Source organism: Carcharodon carcharias, chromosome 11 (genome assembly GCF_017639515.1).
Source record: "Carcharodon carcharias isolate sCarCar2 chromosome 11, sCarCar2.pri, whole genome shotgun sequence".
In the NCBI taxonomy this organism is placed as follows: domain Eukaryota; kingdom Metazoa; phylum Chordata; class Chondrichthyes; order Lamniformes; family Lamnidae; genus Carcharodon; species Carcharodon carcharias.
In genome coordinates, this window is record NC_054477.1 from 116,526,909 (window position 1) to 116,549,803 (window position 22,895).

Genomic DNA, 22,895 nt, shown 5'->3' on the forward strand with positions numbered 1-22,895 from the left:
AGTTGCCAGAGAGAGGAATAGAGTTGGTAGCTAGGAAATAGAGTTTAGGGCAGGGACTGAAGACAATGGTTTTCATCTTCCCAAAATTTAATTAGAGGAAATTTATGCTCAAACAGTACTGGATGGCAGACAAGCAGTCTGACAATTTAGAGAAAGCAGAGGAGCTGAGAGAGATGGTGGTGAGGTAGAGATGGGTATTGTCAGCATACATGTATAAATTATTGCTTTTGGATGACATTGCCGAGGGGCAACATATAGATGAGAAATAGGAGGGAGCCAAGGATAAATTCCTGGGGGCACCAGAGGTAATGGTGTAGAAGCAGGAGAATGGAAACAGGCAAATGCAGTCTCGCCCAACTATTCCTCCATAATTTGATGCTGCATAGTTACACAGTTTGCTCCTTGGAGTCAAAGGTTAACCTGTACAATATACAGGCACCTACTGAACAAGGGTTCATTGAAGGTCATACTATCTGAAGAGCCATCATCAAGCATCCTAGGGAATTTGGAGGACTGATTTCAATGACTGTACAGGTTTCAGTGATCTCAGTATAATAATAATGCTTAAAGAATTATATTTCAGCCTTTCACATATTGAAAGACGAGTGCTATGTAGGGAAATGACTATCCAAAGGGATACATTAGTGAATGGTTAATTTTTGGTCTTCCTTTTGCCTGCTTCTTGTGTTGAAGCAGGTAGGATTATTGCATTTATGTATGCTTTATTTATAGGGCATCAGTTTATCAGTTTGAAAGGCGAATGGTTTGGTCTCTCCAATGTATGCAGCATTCGTTGCTTCCAATGTGGTCTCCTCTACATTGGAGAGACCAAACGTAAACTGGGCGACCGCTTTGCAGAACACCTGCGGTCTGTCCGCAAGAATGACCCAAACCTCCCTGTCGCTTGCCATTTTAACACTCCACCCTGCTCTCTTGCCCACATGTCTGTCCTTGGCTTGCTGCATTGTTCCAGTGAAGCCCAACGCAAACTGGAGGAACAACACCTCATCTTCCGACTAGGCACTTTACAGCCTTCTGGACTGAATATTGAATTCAACAACTTTAGGTCTTGAGCTCCCTCCCCCATCCCCACCCCCTTTCTGCTTCCCCCTTCCTTTTGTTTTTTTCCAATAAATTATATAGATTTTTCTTTTCCCACCTATTTCCATTATTTTTAAATATTTTTAAATCTTTTATGCTCTCCCCACCCCCACTAGAGCTATACCTTGAGTGCCCTACCATCCATTCTTAATTAGCACATTCGTTTAGATAATATCACCAACTTTAACACCTATGTGTTCTTTTGTTCTATTGTTGGTGACATCTTTTGATGATCTGCTTCTATCACTGCTTGTTTGTCCCTACAACCACACCAACCCCCTCCACTTCTCTCTCTCTCTCTCTCTCTCCACTTGCGCACCCCCACCCCCCACAGACACACACACACACACACACACACACACACCTTAAACCAGCTTATATTTCAACTCTTTCTTAGACTCGAACTCAACTTCTGTCGAAGGGTCATGAAGACTCGAAACGTCAACTCTTTTCTTCTCCGCCGATGCTGCCAGACCTGCTGAATTTTTCCAGGTAATTCTGTTTTTGCTTTGGATTTCCAGCATCTGCAGTTTTTTTGTTTTTATTTTTATGAAAAAGAAATTCATTTGATTCTGGGGATGTTTCTTATCTCCCTGCCCCTTTGGGTCTTATTTCTTATATCTTTGAGGTATTATTCTTGTTATGTCTTTCCCAGTATAACAAACTTTGTCTTTCTCTACAGTTTTTAAAAATGCCTTCTGTGGCAGGAATCAACTATTTCAGGCATCGAAGCACAGATAGTTGACAGCAGCGGCATTTTGAACAACAAGGGTTTTGAAACAGCTTAAAGTTAAATTGTTTAGAGGCATGTTATGAAGTCAGGTGAAAGATAGCATACTGTATAATTTATATTTGCCATACAGCTCTTCCCTATGTTTCTGCAACTTCACATACTGACTGGGTTCCTCTCAAAAGCTTTGTTCTTTCAGTCAGTTGTCAATTGATGAAACAATGCAGGCAGCCCCGGGATTTTTCATGCTTTTAAACTATTCACCATCCCACACATAACTGCAAATGGGGAATATTGTTAAGATGACTGCAATACAATATCCCAAATAGGACAGCACTTAATAAGACCATGGTATTGAATCGCACATCTGATTTTCATGAACAATATGGAGCTATCTATATTACTGTACTTCACTTTAGACCTTCCTTGTTTTTACAGCTGCAATTGAGCCTGGATCTGAACTACTAGTGTATTCCCTTCTCGAATTCTTTCGTTTCCTGTATCAAACCTCAGATAATTGATCCATTATTTGAATTTACACTTTACATACATTTCATTAAAATTATATTATTATTTTTACAATAAACTGTACAATAAATCTTGGTGAACCATACTTATGATCCTGAGTACATTGCTGATAGCTCTTTCACAAAATACCAAATAACATTGACTGTCGGCCACTCTGTGAACTTAACATGCTGAGGTGATTGCATTAGCATGCTGTTAGTTTTCATTTCTTGCAAGTTTATAAGATTCAAAAATCCACATAAGATCCTTTCTATATTTATTTGTTCACCACCAAATGTGATATTCCTAAACTAGCCACGATATGTACAAATATTTCCTGCTTGTAATTCAACTTTTACTTTCTTTGAGTCTTCTCTCCATCCTTCTATCTACTTCAGTAATATCAGTGCTCATTATTTGTGTATAAGCTTTGGCAGTGAACATTGACAGGCTATTTAACTCAGGAAGCACTTACAGCCATGTAAATCCTATTTCACATTGAGCCCCACTCACCTGTCACCCTTGCTAATGATGCATTAGTTCCCATTCCCCAAAAGATTGACTTTAAACTCCATATTATCATCTACAAATCACGCCTCAGTTCTTATCCAACATACCTCTGCTGCTTTCTCTAGTCTTGCATGCTTCCTGCTGCCTTCTGACCTGTAATTCAGGCTTCCTATGTTCTCCATACCTCCTTCTGCTCCACTGTAGGTGTCAGGTCCTTGGCTCTGCCTTCAGAAACTCCAACCCCAAACCATCTACTTTTCCCACCCCACTCTTAACATTTAAAACCATCACAAAGTATATCTCTTTGATGAAGCTTTCAGAATGACTCTCCCACTCCCACAAAATGTTAGCATCCACTGTGAAACACCACAAAATCTACACCACAAGGCGCTATAAGACCGGGAATTGCTGTCAATGACATTCACAGTTACATGATGTTGTCCTAACCTGACATCCACAACCATCACTTTCAACAAGGATTATTGGATAACAAACAGGACTGAAATCCTTGGATGAATTACTCCTCCATAACTCAAAGGGCAGAATTTTGCCCTAACCGGGTGGGCTCGGCAGGGACGGGCAGAAGCTGACCGTCACCCACAATTAGGGTCGGACTGCGATTTCACACTGGCAGGCCACTTAAGGCCCACCTAACGTGAAACGTGCACAGGAGTGCTCAGCGCCACCTGTGTGTGTGGGGTGGGGGTGGGGGTGAGGAAGATGAGTGGGGAACTTCATGCATGTGCGTAAGTGTGTGCAGGAAAAGCTCCCTGAGGGACAGAGCTGCCTCAGGAACTCAGGGAGATAAGGCTAGGAAAAATTAAATATGAAGCATTTTAATGTGTTAAAGAAAATGTCCCTCGCATGAGCAAGGGCATGTTAGAAATTAGTATGAAAAATTTTTTTTAATGACGGATCAAAACCTCATCCCGCCCGTGGGTGAGGTTTCGCAAAACATACAAAGGCCGCTTGGCCTTTTCGCCTGCCTGCCAACCGTAAGGTTGGACGAGCAGCGCAAAATTTATTTAAATGAGATTGTTAAAGGCCTTAATAGGCCTATAATTGTCGGTGGGCACTCTAACAACTGTCGCGCAAGCCTGCCGAATGAAATATTGCGCGAGTGCGCAATGACGTCAGGAAGCTTGCCTGACATAATCGCACGTCATTTTACGCTCGTTCAGGTCAAGCGTGCGCTGAGGTTGCTGAGGTCAATGATATTGCGTGGCTAACCAGGTTAAGAAATGCTAACTCAGAGCAGATAAGGGACTAAATGTCCAAGCAAAAGGAGAATTACCTGGAAAAACTCAGCAGGTCTGGCAGCATCGGCGGAGAAGAAAAGAGTTGATGTTTCAAGTCCTCATGACCCTTCAACATCCTGCTCTGTATGGCTCAGCAGATGTCAAGCCATCAAATACAATTTACCATTGGCAATTTCATGCATATCTACTGAAATGTTTCAATACAAGCTGTTGTATTGATGAAGTAATAAAGCAGGGATAATGACATTGAAAATACATTAATGGTAAAGTACTGTCCCGTGACACTTTCAAATCTGTTTCAATCAATATAATTTCAAATTCACAATTATTCCACATGAAAGCACCACATGTATTTCCTAGGCATTTTACAGGGCTTTTTATAAGTGATTAATCATTATCTAAACCCATGAGACTGGTAGCTTGAATTGCCGTTTTATGCAAACTCTGTGGGATGTCTTGCTAGGTACAAAGTTCCCTTAATTACAGGGTAAACAATGCCACTCCCTCAATGTGCAGCTTGTGTGACCCTGTTATCTTGCAGCAGGGACAATTCCTTCATTCTGTGGTGGCCCTGTCTGCCAGCTACATTGAATCAAAGGGTGACTAAAGTGATAATTCATGATGCAGCACATGACTCTAATAGCTAGAATCACACACATGTGCACAGCAGGCTTACAATGGGAGCTATGCTGCCACAGAGAACAAGGCAACTCAGCACCACCTTCTTAAGGGCAATTAGGGATACATAACAAATGCTGGCTCATAATTTTTTTTAAAATCCCAGCATCATTTCAGCCTGGGCTATAGTAAACTATGCTATGTGGCTGGCAATAGCAAGGACACTGGCCGAGTGGCAGGGATGGGAGCATGAAGATATAAAAATAAAAAACTGCAGATGCTGGAAATCCAAAACAAAAACAGAATTACCTGGAAAAACTCAGCAGGTCTGGCAGCATCAGCGGAAAAGAAAAGACCTGCTGAGTTTTTCCAGGTAATTCTGTTTTTGTTTTGTTGTGGGAGCATGAATGTTGTCATCCTGAGAAAGGGCAGCAGATTTATGCTCCATGATAGTCACTATCACTCCCTCAATGTGGAGCCTCAGCTGTCCTAGTAATTTACTGAAGAACAAATGTTATGTCTGCATGCCCCTTTGAATCCACAGTCATAATGGCAGCAGTCTGAGCTTGCATTGCAGTGGTCTTAGCTTTGCTTTAGCTCTTACGCTTTCAGTGGAAGCTGCTTGTGTTACAATGCAAACTGAGACATTGGCCACCAGATGTTTTATGGTGGGTTACACAGCTGTGCTGATGGAGGTGACCACTGTTACAGACAGGTTTGAGAACAAGCTGAAACCTTTGTTTCCTTCCCTACTGTACATAAACAGTGTGTTCTTTGAAAAGGAAGAGATAAGTTCTTAACCCCAGGTATATGATCAATTTGAATAATCAGCAGCAAGCTTTCATGGTTTTAAATAAAGAGGATTATTTATTCACACATTTGTCCCAAAAATCTAATGCTACATCACTCACTCACTACACATACCCATGCCCAAGGAAAATACATTAACGAGGATAGTGCACTTGTACAATTTACAAACAAAGGAATGATTCATAAATCACATAATTGGCTTGTCTCATTGCAGGCCTGGTGAAAAAGTTTTCCTTTTTCACTCCTGTTGTGTAGCTAGGTGAATGCAATAACTGAAATTATATATTACAGTCATTGCAGGTTTGCCTAAAAGAGGTGGGTTTTCAGCAGGTCATGAAGTTATTTGTTTGTAGTCTTGTTACGAGGAGGTTAGTTTCTCTGTACTGGTGGATTTGAAAATGTACAAGCTTGGAGATGTTACTATGTTGCAATCTCCAGTTTTAAAGCATTGATGTTGCTGCCTTTGCTGCTGATGCCGTTCCTTGCTGTGCTGTTTGCAGACTGGTTGGCTTTTCCCTGGTGTTTGGAGTAAATTCCATTGGTTATCTGAAGACAGTTTCAATCAGATAAGGATATGATCAATACTTCTATCATCCACCCAAAATGATGAGAAGCTCAAAGCCATTATTACACAATGGGGGATGGGTGATGGCCATTCACACCTATGTATGATCTAACTGGTTTCTGCAGATCTCTTTGAATCTCAAGTTGACAACAGTGGTTCTGGGAGCCCATTGATTTTGAGTTTTGTTTAAGTCCACAAACAAAAGGAGGTGTGAATTCCACAAATGGTTTTCATCTCAGTGTGCCCATTCAAGGGAGGCATTCCACACATGGTCATTAAATTAGGAAATTCCTGAACACTTTAGATGCATCTGTGTCTGTGCAGAAATGCAAAAGTCCCCTGATACTCAGCAGCTAACTTAGCAACCATTTTTGTTTTAAATGGCAGTTCCAGAAAATTCTATACAGTATACTGTTTAAAGTTATGACTATAACACACCTTCACCACACAGAAAAAATGGAATCTTGATTACATTTTTTTACATTGCTTTGCTGGTAAATAAAGAGAAATATGAACAGATATTCTGCACACACTCATTCTACCATCCACACATTAATCTTATACTTCCCAATGCTGCCCTTCTCGGTAACAGCCCTTTTTGTTTCAAGCTTAGGTTTCTCATCATCCTTTAGGATGAGGCATGATTATAAGTGAATTTCTTCTAGTGTTGGGGTCTGGTGTTATGAAGGCTTTTGTTCAGGAGCTTAGTACTCCCTATCCCTTTCCCATTTTAAAATTCCCAGTTATGTGTTTGTCTTGTTCGAATTTTCATTAACATCTGTTTGTAAGTCTTTCTATCACAAAGAGGCATGTGACTTTTGATGAGCTTTGGAATTCGTGGAAAGTCAAATTCGACTCTGGAGTCCTGAAAGGAATCAAATTTTACAGGCTGCTGAAGAGGATAGATTTCTCCACAATGTGTCCTGTGTCCTCAGGGAAACTACCTCTTCTGTTCCAAAGTCTGTACCATCCAAGTTATTGCCTTGGGTGTAAAGTTCTTAACCACTTAATTGCTGCTTCCATAATCCATGGGTTACATAGTTCAGATGCTGGCACATTGATATCCTTATTTCTAGGGTGACAGTGTGTGATTAACAGTTTTTAAACACACATAAGGTTTCTGTGTTCTCCTGCACCTACTGAAGCTGAACTGCTGTGTTTTGACTTGAATTTTGAACCTAACCATTTGAGCCTTTAATGGGCTATTCCACACAAACTGTATTTGCATTTCCACTGTGGTTTTCACAAGTATTGTTCAGTTTAAGGAGTATCATCCTCCCTTTATTCTTTACCTCGGGGATAGATTTCCCCACAATGTGTCCTGTGTCCTCAGGGAAACTACCTCCCACAGGTAGAAGTCCAGCATCCGCTGCAGTCCCTTTTGACACTTCAACGAGGTAAGACATCTCCCTCACTTTCTGCTTACCTGTTTAGGAACTTACGTGGTTCTTATTTAAATCTTGGAAGAAGGACTTTGCTAACCATACCTCTGCTTCATTCCCTTCAAACTCTGCTGCTTCTATCCTAGCTCCTTTGCTTTCTTCTGGCCTTGCCCTGGCCTCTTTAAGCTCCACTGGCTTAATCATGGCTTCGTTAAGTTTTATGGGTTCTATACTGGCTTCTTTCAATACAACTGACTTTCCTTTAACCCTCACTGGCCCTATCACGCCTGTAGAATTTTAGGGATTTCTTTAGCCTTCTGCTGCTGAGCACAGTTTTGATGGTTCCCATAAGTTTCCCCAGTCTCCATGGACTGCTCTGAACCCTTTGGTCACAAGACCTGACATCCAGCTAAATAATTACCCAGAAATAGGTTGATCCCCACATTGATAAGCTTGGAATGACCCTGACTATTGTTATACTGGTGACTAAATTACTTTGCAGGTAAATTTTAACTAAGCGAGCCTTCAGGCATTTCCCCATAAGCCAGTTCTGTGCCTTTTGTTCTGCTTTTGGCTGGTATATCTGCAACATTCACTACTAATATTGTCTGGATGCAACCAGTGCCCATGAAGATAGTTATCTCTTTTCCTTTTGCCTGCGATTTGAAAGGAGTTGTTTTCTTTTTGTGCAAAAAGTCCTGGTAGGTATCTTGGTCCTCCCCTGCTACATTTGAGCATAGGTTCACCACCCTTATTACTAGAGATGCTGTCTTTACCACCGCGCTCCATGTTGATTTTTTGGAATGCCAATTATTCTGCCCAATGTGCCCAGACTTTCCACACTGAAAACACTCTGGGCATGCCCCTGCTGGTTTACCATCTTGGTTCTTTCTATTAAAATGTGGAGTCTGCTCTGTTTTTCCTTACTTTCTTTTTCTCATAAGCCCATCTACACCCACCCTAGGTCTCCCTAGCTTTTAAGCATTACCAGAATCAAATTTATTTTGAGTTAAAGATTTATAGGTTCATTCAGACATCTGCTATGATGGCTGCTTTTCTGGCCTTTGAAATTCTTTCTTCCTATATGTGAGTTTTAAGGCTGTATGGGAGGCAGTTTTTGAACTCTTCTAACGGGATTACTTCTCTTAATCCTTCTTAAGTGTGGTCAATCTTGAGTGCTCACAACCACCTGTAGAATGGGAACTGTTTAATTCTCTCAAAAACAAAGAAGGCTTGAGTGGGCTTTCTGTGTGAGTGCCTAAATTTCTGCTGGCATCCTTCTGGCACTAACTCAGAAGCACTCAGAATAGTATTTTCCATTTGTTTGTAGTTTGAAAAGCTCTCTGCAGGCAACATGGAGCAAACCATGTGGGCATTTCCTGATAGCTAACCCTGCATTTAGAGAGTCCAAATTTCTTCAGGCCACTTTAACATATCTGCAAGCTTCTCAAAGGATATGAAGAAAGCTTCAATTTCATCCTCTTTAAATTTGGGTACTAACCAGGAATACTTTAAGAAATCAAATCTTGTCTCTGAACCAGGGCCATTTGAATAACGAGCAGTGTCTCCGCTATGTAAAGCCAACATTTCCCTAGCCAATTCAATCCTTTTCATTCTGTCCTTTTGTGCTTTCAGTTCCTTCTCGAGCTTTTCCCTCTGGAATTCTCACTCTCTTTTCCTGGAATCCTCTCTCTCTCTCTCTCTCTTGCTCTCCCTTTCTCCTGTCTTTCCCATTCCTCTTTTCTTGTCAGAAACTCTAACTCTAACCTCCACTCTTCTAGGTAAATTTTTGGTAAGGTAACCTGGCCTGTTTCAGGTTCTATACCTTCTGCCCATCCCAGTTCTGGGGTGAGGGAGAACTGCTCAGCCACATTTTCATCACCTCAGGCACTTTTTCTCACATTAAGTTCCACTAGTCAGCTATTGCTCTAAGCTGTTCAATTGATAATGCTGTTAACTTATGCCAATTTAAATCCTCCTATTTTACGAATGATTTCAAGTTAAAGTCAGCCATGCAATGTTCTAGTGTTAATTTAGGCAAAGTCCTCTCTTTTTATAAAAGAAACAATTTCAGCTATTGAACTTCTCCCATTTTGCTTTTAATTTATTATTTTAATATCAGATTCAGCTTGTTAACTCCAACTGGTTCAGAGTCCTAATGAACCTCCCATTCTGTTATGAGCAGAGATGAGGGAAAACTGAAACCATTGTTCCCTCGCCTTACTTTCCATAATCAGTGTGGCCTTTGATAAGGAAGATGTGTATGTTTCTTAACCCCTGAGTGCACAGTCAATTTGAATAACCAGCAGCAAGCATTCGGGGTTTGAATAAAGAGGGTGATTTATTCATGCATTCACCACAAAAATCAAATACCATGTCACTCATTCCATTTCAAACGTACAATGCACACATGCACACAATTCAGGAAAATACAGTTAAAGAGGACTGTGCACTTTTACAAGTTACAAACAAAGGAATTGTTCTTGGCTCATCTCAGTGCAGGCCTGGTGAAGAAAGCATTCTTTTCCATCTTGAAATGCAACAAGGTCAATTCAATAATAAAGTTATATATCAAAGTCCTTACAGATTTCCGTCAAAGGAATTACAATGAGGTCAGTTTTGCTGTAATGGTGGACTTGAAAATGTACAAGTTTGGAGACCTTACAATGTTGCAGTCTCCAGTTTTAAGCATAGATGTTTCTGCATTTGCTGCTGTTGCTGTTTCTTGCTCTATTATTTGCAGACTGGCTGGTTTCACCCTGGGTGCTTAGTGTAAGTTAGAGTGGGTATCTGAAGACAGTTTTGATCAGGTGACCACATGATCAATACCTCTTTTGTCCACCCAGAATGATTGGAAGTTTGAAGCCATTGCTACACAATGGTGGATAGATTGTGGCTATTAATACCCACTTACAATTTAACTGGTCTCTGCGGCTCTCTATGTTATGTATTGAGCTTGGAGATAGTGGGTCTATTGATTTTGAGTTTCATATTAAGCCCACAAATAATAGGAAACATTTCCATTGGAATTTGGCATTGGAATTTGTGAATTCAGCAAATGGCTTTCACCTTGGAATGTCCTTTCAAGGGAGGCACTCCACCCATGGTTATTCAATTAGGAACTTCCTGGAGAAATGAAATACTTCTGAGTCTCTGCAGAAATTGAAAAAGTCACCTGACCCTTGGTGGACATCTTAGCTGCCTTTCTATGCCCATCTTATAAAAAAAGGCAGTTCCAGAAAATTCTACACTGAATACAGTCCATCTTTAAGATTGTGAATATCACATGCCATTATTGGGCATGACAACCACCTACAACTACACTGGAAAGGTTAGAGACCAAGCTCTGCAAAAGCCCAGTGCCAAAATGGTGCTGGACACCTCCATGTTCCTTGACACTGAGATTTTCTGCCAGGGTTTTCCAGTGCATCAAGCATTTGGGTGTCTACACCCATCAGCCTTCCTACCTGTAGCCTGGCCTTCGAAGTCCTCAGCTGCAGGAAAATCAGTTTGTGACTTCACCATCTGATGAGCTATCCCCTGTGTTATCCTTTCACCCAACCCCGACTCCAGCCCACTTGTGCCTAGTGTCTCACCACACATTTTCTTCCTTTACTATATCCTCTAAATTACATGCAGTGTCAATTCCTGAGTTGGTGGCTGCGAGTGCGCAATTAAGGGATGGTGTCCCATCATCTTCACTTTCTTCTCCTCTACCTGGATGGTTCCCATTCTTGCATACCTTAAATTAAAGGGGGACAATGTTTGGGGTGAGGTGAGAGGAGAGATTCAGTAGGAAATGCATGCTTACACCATCTTCAATTTCTCAGTCAAAGGAGACTAAGGGATGCAAGAGAAGTGAGATGAGAGAGAGGATTAGGTATGAGTGTACATAATCATCAGTTGCTTCAGTCTATTGGTGGACATGGCCCTTCCTATCATGGCCAGAACTGTCACCTCCATGGAGATTAAAATAACTAGGCATGCTTGTATCGCTCCAGTTAATGCCTATTGTTTCCTGTTATGCATCACCTTCTCCTGCAAGGAGAAGGGAAGTGAGTCCCGCAATATAGTTGGATGAAGGTTGAATAACTGTCAATGTGTGTGAGATGTGGATTTGAGGGCACAAAAGTGCTAACTGTGTGACGGTGAGGTAAAGTATATGAATTGAAAGGGTGAATACTGATTATTGGAGATTGTTGACAGATGGGTGATGTTGGTGCAGTGAATCTAGCAGTGGATGAGGCTAGTGATTAAGTTGCTAGGATATGGTATTTGAAAATAAACTTACCTCAACAAATCCTGTGAGGACATTAAGCTTCTTCCTGCACTACATCCTGGTTCTTGTAGCTATACGGTTATTGTCCTCTTGCTGATATCTCTTCCCACTGCTCTCTGGGTATGTATCTGGAGAGCTTTCTAGCCCATTAAGGACATAGGACATCTCTCCTCCATTCCATCTCTTCCACTAAGATCTCCAGTGAAGAGTTTGAAATCCTTGGTGTTCAGTCTATAGCATGGTCAGTCATTGTTGAATCTTGCACAGCACAGGTTTGAACAGAATCTCACTATCTCCAGTATCCACAATGCATCTCACCTTTAAGAGGTGCAGGCTGACTTTAAAAAGCGCAAGGTGCTCACGATACTGGGCTCTCTGCTGATGTGTGGAGCCAATGAATAACACAGGTAGTGTTGGTTGCACAATAGCGGACAACATGAATTGACATACTGCCTGCATTGCAGTCACTAGGCAGTGGTCAATTGCATATTGTGATCCCCTTGCCGGTTTTGACTTCTTGTCCAATTTATCCCCCTAAATACCTGAAGACAACAACTGAATGTGATAAAAACAAAAAACTGCGGATGCTGGAAATCCAAAACAAAAACAGAATTACCTGGAAAAACTCAGCAGGTCTGGCAGCTTCGGCGGAGAAGAAAAGAGTTGACGTTTCGAGTCCTCATGACCCTTCCACAGAACTGAGCGAATATAAGGAGAGGGGTGAAATATAAGCTGTTTTAAGGTCGGGGGAGGGTGGGGGGGGAGAGAAGTTGGGGGGAGTGGTGTGCTTGTAGGGACAAGCAAGCAGTGATAGGAGCAGATAATCAAAAGATGTCACAGACAAAAGAACACAGAGGTGTTGAAGGTAGTGATATTATCTAAACGAATGTGCTAATTAAGAATGGATGGTAGGGCACTCAAGGTACAGCTCTAGTGGGGGTGGGGTGGAAAGATTAGCGGGGCATAAAAGATTTAAAAATAATGGAAATAGGTGGAAAAAGAAAAATCTATATAAATTATTGGAAAAAAAAAGGAAGGGGTAAGAAACAGAAAGGGGGTGGGGATGGAGGAGGGAGTTCAAGATCTAAAATTGTTGAATTTAATATTCAGTCCAGAAGGCTTATATTTCACCCCTCTCCTTATATTCGCTCAGTTCTGTGAAAGGGTCATGAGGACTCGAAACGTCAACTCTTTTCTTCTCCGCCGATGCTGCCAGACCTGCTGAGTTTTTCCAGGTAATTCTGTTTTTGAACTGAATGTGATAGGTTTCTGAATTTTAAGCCATCTCTCAAATTTGTGTGATCAGATGTTATGCGACAAATCAACTTATGAAGTGGGGATGAGATTTTAAGGGAAGCCGGGGACTGAGAAGCTGCTCACAGACAGTTTGTCCAGACTGAAGGGGTCTGCAATGCTTCCTCCATTACTTTTCCTCCTCTTTGTCTTCTTCCTCCTCCCCCTGTTACTCCTCCCAAGACTCCCATCGAAGGCCAAGTGCAAGGGTTTCACTATCATGAATGCAGACTTGTGGAGGACATAGCGGACCACCAAGAATTCAGCGACATACTCCGTCAAGTTCATTACCCTGAATGATTCAGACAATGGAATTGTTGTTTTAGGGTGCCAATGGTTTGTCCACAGTGTACCTGGTGGCAACATGACTCTCATTTTAGGCATGGTGTCTGCATGTGATCACATGGCGAGAGACGTCCTGAGCCCTTGACACCAAACAGACAAACTCTGGTTCTTCATGGTGGTTGAGATATTGCCAGAATGGCTGACTGGTGTAGGATGAAAGCATTGTGGTTGCTGCCAGGATAGCAGGCATTCACCAACATGTTTTATGCACAGTCACACACTAACAGCATGTTCGGGAAGTGGTAGCCCTTATAATGTGATAGAACGTCCCATTAATATGTGGCACCCGCAAGCCACATGCATGTATGCAGTTGAGGGTTCCCTGCAGCATTGGGATTCCCACTAGCCTGTCAAATCTATGTGTTCGCTCCTCCTGCTTCTCTCTGGAAACTATAAAGTCTCCTCTCCTGGCGTACAGAGCCTCTACCAATTCTTTGATGCAGTGTTACACAGTGAACTAGGATAATATTGGCAATGTTACCAGCAACTGCCTAAAAGTGCCCACTTGTGTGGGAATTGCGGAAGATGTGATCTTTAGGGCCACTGGTAGCACTGTCCTCAGTCACCACCTCCTTGCTGTAACACAGCCACCTCAGACAATGCTCCTGCTGGGTATAGCCTATTAAGAGCCCTGCTCCCCCAATCACCTGCAACCAACTTCCCCTCTCTGCTGCCAGTGCTCCATGTACTGGTCATGCTGTAGTCCAAGAGTGACTGCAGTCATAGCCCCTATTAGTGAAAGCAGGCCTATTGCTGACAAGCCTTCGAAGTCCTTTGAACTCATTGGAAAATTCCAGCACACTCCATTCTGAAATCAGTAACTTTACAAACTCCTCCAACAATACTGAACACAATTCCTCCACTAACTCTGCAGCAACATAAGAAAGTTGAAAGCACCTCACCTGAAAGTCTCATGCTAATGTCTTTAAATAGCATTAGTGTGGATCTCTCATGTTGTTGAACTAGAAGTGTTTAAGAGAGGGTGCTAACAGGAACTGCAAAGTCCAAAATGGCAGGTCGGATGCCAAATCAGTGTTAGCTCTGCATGCTTCTGACATACACATGGAATATTCAAGCTAGTGCCTTTACAGGCATGGCACACCACACAGGCCTTGCCAGATGTGGCCAGAAGAGGTCTGGACACATTTTCCAAGCTTCAAACTTCCTAGCACTGGATCAGTGTTGCTATGGAGTCAAATTTTGCAGCCATCTGGTTGAGGCACATTTTTTAAACTCATCCCCACAGATTTAAAAAAAAAACTATTGACCTGATATGTACACCTCTGTCACAGAATCACAGAATCACACAGTGCAGAAGGGGCCCTTCAGCCCATCAAGTCTGCATCGACACATGAGAAACACCTGACCTACCTACCTAATCCCATTTACCAGCACTTGGCCCATAGCCTTGATTGTTATGCCATGTCAAGTGCTCATCCAGGTACTTCCTAAAAGATGTGAGGCAACCTGCCTCCACCAATCTCCCAGGCAGCGCATTCCAGACCTCACCACCCTCCGGGTAAAAAGGTTTTTCCTCACATCCCCCCTAAACCTCCTGCACTGCACCTTGAACTTGTGTCCCCTCGTGACTGACCCTTCAACTAAGGAGAACAGTTGCTCCCTATCCACCCTGTCCATGCCCCTCATAATCTTGTACACCTCGATCAGGTCGCCCCTCAGTCTTCTCTGCTCCAATGAAAACAACCCAAGTCTATCCAACCTCTCTTCATAACTTAAATGTTTCATCCCAGGCAACATCCTGGTGAATCTCCTCTGCACCCCCTCCAGTGCAATCACATCCTTCCTATAATGTGGTGACCAGAGCTGCGCACAGTACTCCAGCTGTGGCCTCACCAAGCTTCTATACAACTCCAACACGACCTCCCTACTTTTGTAAACTATGCCGCAATTGATAAAGGCAAGTGTCCCATATGCCTTTTTCACCACCCCACTAACATGCCCCTCTGCCTTCAGACGCAGACACCAAGGTCCCTTTGTTCCTCAGAACTTCCTAGTGTCATGCCATTCATTGAATACTTTCTTGTCAATTTACCATTGCTTTAGACATGGTAAACCAGAGAATATAGCCTCTTTCTTGTTTCCTGTTTCAATTACCTTTGTGCTGTATTTTTCTCTTGTGTCCTCCAGGGGTTCTCTCTCATCTTCTCTTCTATTGTGTTTTTCTCCTCTTCACTCCACTTTTTGTTTGCCTCTGGCTTTTAATTAATTATTTTCTTTTATGGATTCTGTGATATTGTTGGGTCAGAAGGGGCCACCAATGTCTGTAGGATTCTCTCGAGGTCAGTGTCGCTGGAAAAATATGGCCTTTAGAGACTCCCTTCTCAGTTCATCCCCCAATGGTTCTGATTTCTCCATGTCCCTTAATCCCATCATCATTCCTTTCCCTTTACCTTCCTACTGCCCATCTCTCTTGCTATCCTGTCCTCACTTTCATATCTCTTCACCTTAACTGTACCCACTCTAACCCTTTATTCTTTGCTCCCCACCTTGTTGCCACTAACTCACCCTGAACCTCTCTATCTATGTCCCCTATTCCATGTGGTCAATAACCTTCAATAAGCTTTCTTCCTTCTCCTACTATGCTTCCCTCCTATCTACTTCCCTCAAAGACGCTTATTTGCTTTTAAAATTCAATCTTCCATTTTTTTCATTCATATTAGGATAATGGAAGAAACTGTCTTTCTTTCTTCCTTTTTTATTCATTTACAGGATGTGAGCTTTTCTGACTAGGTTCTGAACAGGTTTTGGGAAATCACGAGGCGAGTTACTCACCGCAGGATTCCTAGCCTCTGAACTGCTCTTGTATGCACAGTATTTATATAGCTAGTCCAGTTCAGTTTCTCAGCAATGCTAATCCCCAGTTGGGGGATTCAGCAAAGGTAATGTGGTTGAATCTCAAGGGGCAATGGTTAGATTCTCTCTTGTTGGAGATGGCCGTTGTCTGGCACTTGTGTGGTGCGAATGTTACTTAACGCTTATCAGTCCAAGCCTGGATATTGTCCAGGTTTTGCTGCATTTGGACGTGGACTGCTTCAGTATCTGAGATGTCACAAATGGTGCTGGACATTGTGCAATCATCAGAGAACATCCCCACTTCTGACATTATGGTGAACGGAAGGTCATTGATGAAGATAGTTGGGCCCAGGACACTACCCTGAGGAACTCCTGCACTGATGTCCTGGAACTGAGATGATTGACCTCCAACAATCACAACCATCTTCCTTTGTGCTGGGTATATCTATTTGGGCCTTTCATTCTGCATCTCTCTGTCTCTCTGTCTCTCCCCTTCTTAGCAGTGTTTGAAAATAGCTCCTTGTCTCATGGGTGCAAGCCATTCATGCTGACCTGTTTGGAATTAATATCACTCAACTTTCCATTTACACAAGACAGTTTCATCCATAATTCAGTTTCTCAGTTCTGAAGCCAACATGGATGATGGTTGCAGTTCTATAGCTGGTGATAACCTGTTAAAAATACAAGTCAGGTCATTAGCTATCTTCAAAGTTCAACCTCTTTTTGCATAATTAAACACATTTTAAATAAGGAATGGTTGCCTTCTTCCCTCGTGCAGCTCGCCCTGGTTATAAGGCCGAGGAACAATTTCTGGTGATTCTCAGGTCTCTTGGCTCAGGTGAGTACTGCATATGCAATGTCAAGTCTAACTTCTACTCCAATGTATCTTGTCAAAGACATCAATAAACATAGAACATGGACTGATTGAATATTGACAATAAAGGTGAGCAAAGGTAATCAGAATACCATCAGCTGTAAGTGATCATCCATGTTGGCTACAGGAGCTGAGAAACTGAATTATGGATGAAACTGTGTTGGACAAATGGAGACTTGAGTGATATTAACTCCAAATTCAATTTTTTGTTACTACAGTTCTTACCCATCCTACAGAACAAGACAAGAATTGATGTCAACAGTATTGTCTTTAAACAGTTCATGTTACAATTCACACAAGCTGTGGTTTGCTTGGGTGATTTCCAGTGAAGTTCCCTCAAAGACATTTCTTCTTTTGCTACTCAGGGCACATCCACTCACTGCATTCATTAGATTTTAATCCCTGTGATTTCCTTCTGTGGAGTCAGGTTGAAGAGTGTGTGCACATGCTGTCAAGTCCGCCCTGAAGCTACTTCAAGCTGTCTTTAAGAATTAAAGCAAACGTTAGAAACAGAAATTTTTAGCACAGGAGGAAACCATTTGGCATTTCCTGCCTTAGCGAATTTACAGCTTTCTCAGGGTTGTAGAGATCCTTCATGTTTCCTAAGAATCATTTTTAAAAATAAAAACAGGAAGTGCTTGAAATACTCATCAGGTCTGGCAGCATCTGTGGAGTGCGGAACAGAGTTAATGTTTCAGGTCAATAATCTTTCATCAAAAATATTCCTGTTTTTAAATTTCTGTCTTCTATTTCAGATTTCCAGCATTTTCAGAAATATGCATTTGTCATTTTATTTATTTGTCTCTTATTCTTTAAAAAAATGTTTTTCTTTCTCTATACACACAGTTACCTCTGTTAAGAGGGAAAGGTTTGACTTGCTCTAAGACCTCTGCCAATGATATTCTTCAGTTACGCACTGGAAGGTGAAGTGATAACACCCAGAGTAATTCTGCTCCATTTGCTGCTCTCCCCAAGAGGCCAGGCTGGGATCAAAATGGATTGTGCATAGATTTTGATATGCAAACGAATGCAATATAAATAACATGACATAAGTGATCTTTCCATTTTTAAAAGGTATTTAAAACATGTAGAAATGCAAAGTACTAGAAATCTGGAGTAAAAGCAGAAAATCCTAGAAACACTCAGCAGGTTAGGTGGCACCTGTGGTGAGAAACAGAGTTAATGTGATGAGTTGATGACCCGGGGTCATCGTCAACCCAAAATGTTAAACTTTCTTCCCTCCACAGATGCTGAATATTTCCAGAATTCTCTGTTTTTATTTACTTGAAACACATATGCCATTTTAAACTCAAGGCCCGGAATTTTTTGCAGTATGCTTAACATAACAAAACTCCTCAAAGGGTAAAAGAGAGGCGTAACCAGGCAGACAACAATGAAGAGGAGTCATACGGACTTGAATCGTTAACTCTGGCCAGGATCTTCTGTTCGGCATGTGGGGCCGGGTCCCGCAAGCTGATGTGTAAAATGACGCGGGGTAACGTCGGGCGGCGTCCTGACATCACCGCGTGTCATTCCAAATTTTCGCTCAGCGGGGGTGAACCGGAGTCAGCTGCGCGCCTGCCGAACTGTCAAAGGCCTGTTAAGGCCGTTAATAAATTAATTAGCCAAATTGACAAGGCTGCCCATCCAACCTTAATGTTGGCGGGCAAGCGAAGAGCCCAGGCAGCATTCGCATTTTTCATGAAACCTCATGAATGGATGAGGTTTCATGAAGGCCTTATTAAATTAATAAATATGTTTTAAACATTTGATAAACATGTCCCAGCTCATGTGATGCTGTCACATGAGGGGATATGTCTAAATAATTTTTAATTTTTTTTACTTTGATGTTTCGAATTGGATTTAATCTCCCTGAGGCAGCCTCGTGCCTCACAGAGATTTCTGTGCTCTTTCACACGCCTGCGCCCCGACTCTCCCTCCTCCCCCCACCCGCACAGGTAGCGCTGAGCACCACCAGGCACACGTCAGGCTGGGAGGGCCTTAATTGGCCTGCGCTACATAAAATGGCGGCACGCAGCCAACCACGGGCGGCGATCAGCTTCACGACCACCCGCTCCCAACCGGCCTGCCCGATGGGGAGAAAATTGTCACCAAGCTTAGTATAACTTCAGTACGTACATAGCTGCTTTCATTTCTAAATGCAGGGGGATGAAGAGGCTGCCTGAGCTGAGGTCAGACTGGTCCTTGGGAACAGGAGTGAGGTCACTCAGCCTCCTGAGCCTGCTTTGCCAATCAGATCATTGCTGATCTGCAGTTCAACTTCATTTACCTATTCGATACATTTACCTATAAAATCAATTGCTTTCAGCTTAAAAAGCTCCAATTATTCCACCATTCACAGCCTTTAGCTGGAGAGAATTCCATACTTCCACTACTTTGTGAAAAAATGCTTCCTGATTTTCCTTCTAAATGTCACAGCTCCAATTTTAAGTGCCTCCTTATTCTGGGTTCCCCACCAGAGGAGATTATTTCTCTGTATCTAACCTGTCAATTCCTTTTAACACCGCAATTAGATCATCCAGCTATCCACACAAGCCTTTGATCAGCTGCACACGTCTGCGGAATTTATTGGGTTTCTTTTGGATTTAAATTAAAATCCTAACTTTACTTCTTTCAACAATAATTTACATTGTGGCTGTAATGACAAAACGAGGCAGTGTTCCAAGTTGCTTGTAGCTGACAAAAGATGATAAGTTTATCTCAAAATCTCAGTTAAAGCTGAATATCCTGCAAATATCAGACACAAAGCAAGATGTATTTCGCTTTGGAATTCTGATACTGACAAGCGTGGTTAATTTCAAATGAGCAGTTTTCACAAGGCCTGTAGACACCTTAAACTGCAGGTTTTCACTGATTCTGTACAAATGGTTGAGTTGCTACAGTTTGATGATTCACGCTTATTGATTACACGCTCATCACAGCCTCTCTTCACAATGATTTCTCCCCTTTTATAAAACGCATTTACTTTCAGCAGCAATGAATAGCAGTTCTTACAAGTATGTGATTGATATAATATAATTTTAAACACATTACAAAGGGGATTAATCAGCAGTATCCAAGAAATGACTTAAACGCCGAAAGTAAACATGTGCCAGATTTTTATTATGCATTATACCTCCTCATTTAATTCACTACTTTTGCTTCACTTTTTAATGCAGGGCATTTAAACATACTTGCAATTACCTGTCCTTTAGCACTGCAGGGATATCGTATTAAGAATATTACAATTCAAAGTCATTCTACAGCTTGCTTTTGAGTCATTCCAGAGAAAGTCCTGACACTTTGCAGTCATAAGGCATTGTGAAATTCCAGTTTCAAATAAATACTATCTGGGTTTGGGCAAAAGCTGAACAGTCAAATGTCTAATAATCAAGGTTGGTGTATTTTAAAAATGAACAGCTCTAGGCAAGAAACAACAAAGAGTTGCTGCAAACCAACATCAAATTAATTTTCCACAATCGCTATCAGTCATTTCCAATATTTTAACATTGATTACTGCAAACCCATAATAACTGATCAAACTGATCAAGTATTGCTTCTCATTATAAATTGTGTAAGTAAAAGTGAATGGTTTGGCTGCAAAAGGGCTCATGTTTTCAATTGGCTATACTTCCGTCTCTGTTCCTGAAAAAGAATGGCATGACCAAGAATGTAAACATGCCCCTCACTTTTGACAACCATAACTCAAAATGAGTGGGTTGTTTTGGGGCAATATATCTACAGGATCTCTACAAGAAATGATTTGTAATTGGAAATGACAGAATAGTGACACTGCCTAACGAAACAGTACATTATATACATATATATATGGGTAGCTCAGTGTGTGTGGTCTGACTCAACCAAGACAGAGGCAGATGGCAATTCTGATGTCTGAGTGATATTACAGTTAAATAATTATAGTGAAGTCAACAGATCACCTCCAAACCAAATTTCCCTGGAATTTTAGATCTGTGAACTAATTCTTTCAGCAAGATCTATTATGCGTTGTGTTTATTGGTTTTTCCAGTTTAAATTTTCTCTCGCTGAAGGAAATGGAGACGGATGAACATCTGGTTAATGCTATTGACTCTGAAAGCTTTTAGTGGTTATTTATTGTGTGATCTTGGAGATCTGATAAGCTTTTTGCAAATTGTTTGATGTTTCTATTCCTATCCTACTTTGGTAGCTTTAAGGTGAACCTTTGGTCAATGTTCCCCATTTTATACAGTACATGTTGGATACAGCAGTTTGTTTAAAAAAAAAACCATGCTACTGGAGCACAACTTTGTTTGAAATGAGAGTTCCTCCAACCCTTAAATAAAACATCTGCTACCCTGAGAAAATTATAGCAGTATAGGAAAGCAGGCACTGTTCAACATGTCTGACAGTGCAGCAGCCTCTCAACTGTACTGAAATGGCAGCCCTGAGTATGTATTCAAAGAATGGAGTGGATATTAAACATACAACTTTCCTGAGTCAGAGGGGAAAATGCCACCACTAGACCAAGATGGCACTTTGATTTCTTACCCTAACCAGTGCACACGCAACCAACACTACTGCTGTTAGGTTTCAGTGGGAATTCCTATGTGAAGATTTCTCAATAAAAGGACTGTTTATTCTGTACCTAATATGCATCTTTTATCAAGGTAGGCTATAAACTACTTTTATTTTATGATTAGAAGCACTCAGTCCCAAGCCTCATTACAGCCTTGGTCAAAATTTGAATAAAAACGATGAATTCCTGAGGTGAAGTGAGAGTGACTAGCCTTAGCACCAAGAATGCATTTGACCAAATGTGCATCAAGGAGCTCTAACAAACTAAAGTCAATGGGAATCAGAGGGAAAACTCTCCATCGACTGGAGTCAGAAGGAAGACGGTTTTGAATGTTAGAGACTATCATCTCAGCCTCAGGACATCGCAGCAGGAGTTCCTCAGAGCAGTGTTCTTAGTTCCACCCAACTCCTCAGATACTGAAACAGTCTATGCCCAGATGCAGGAAACCTGGACAATAATGAGTCTTGGGTAGATAAGTAGCAAGTAACATTTGTGCCACATAAGTGCAGGTGATGACCATCTCCAACAAGAGTGATTCTGAATACCCCCCCTTGATATTTAATGGGTTTATCATTACTGAATTTCCCACCTTCAGCAGCCTGAGGGGTCACTGTTGACCAGAAATTTAACTGGATGAGTCGCATGAATACTGTGGCTTTAAGAGCAGGTCAGAGACTGAGTATTCTGCAGCATGCAACTTACCTCCTGACTCCACAAAGCCTTTCCACTATTTACAAGGCCCAAGTCAGGAGTGTGAAGGAATACTCTACACTCGCCTGGATGAGTGCAGATCCAAAAACATTGAAGGAGCTCAATACCATCCAGGACAAAGTAGTCCACTTGATTGGCACCCCATCCACCACCTTTAACAATCACTCTCTCCACCATTGGCACACTGTGGCAACAATGTGTATCATCTACAAGATGCACTGCAACAAGCAACAGGCGCATGGTAATACCACCACACCTAAGCTCTCCTCCAGGTTATGGACCATCCTGACTTGGAAATAGATTGCTGTTCCTTCATCATCGCTGAGTCAAAATCTTGGAAATCCTTACCGAACAGCCTTATGGATATACCTATACCCACATGGACTGTAGCAGTTCAAGAAGGTGGCTCATCACCACCTTCTGAAGGATAATTAGAGATGGTTAATAAATGACGGCCTTGCTAGTGATGCCCACATCACATAAACAAATTAAAAATATATCCTAGTACCCACAGCATGTGTAAGTGTAGTTAATATGTTGCA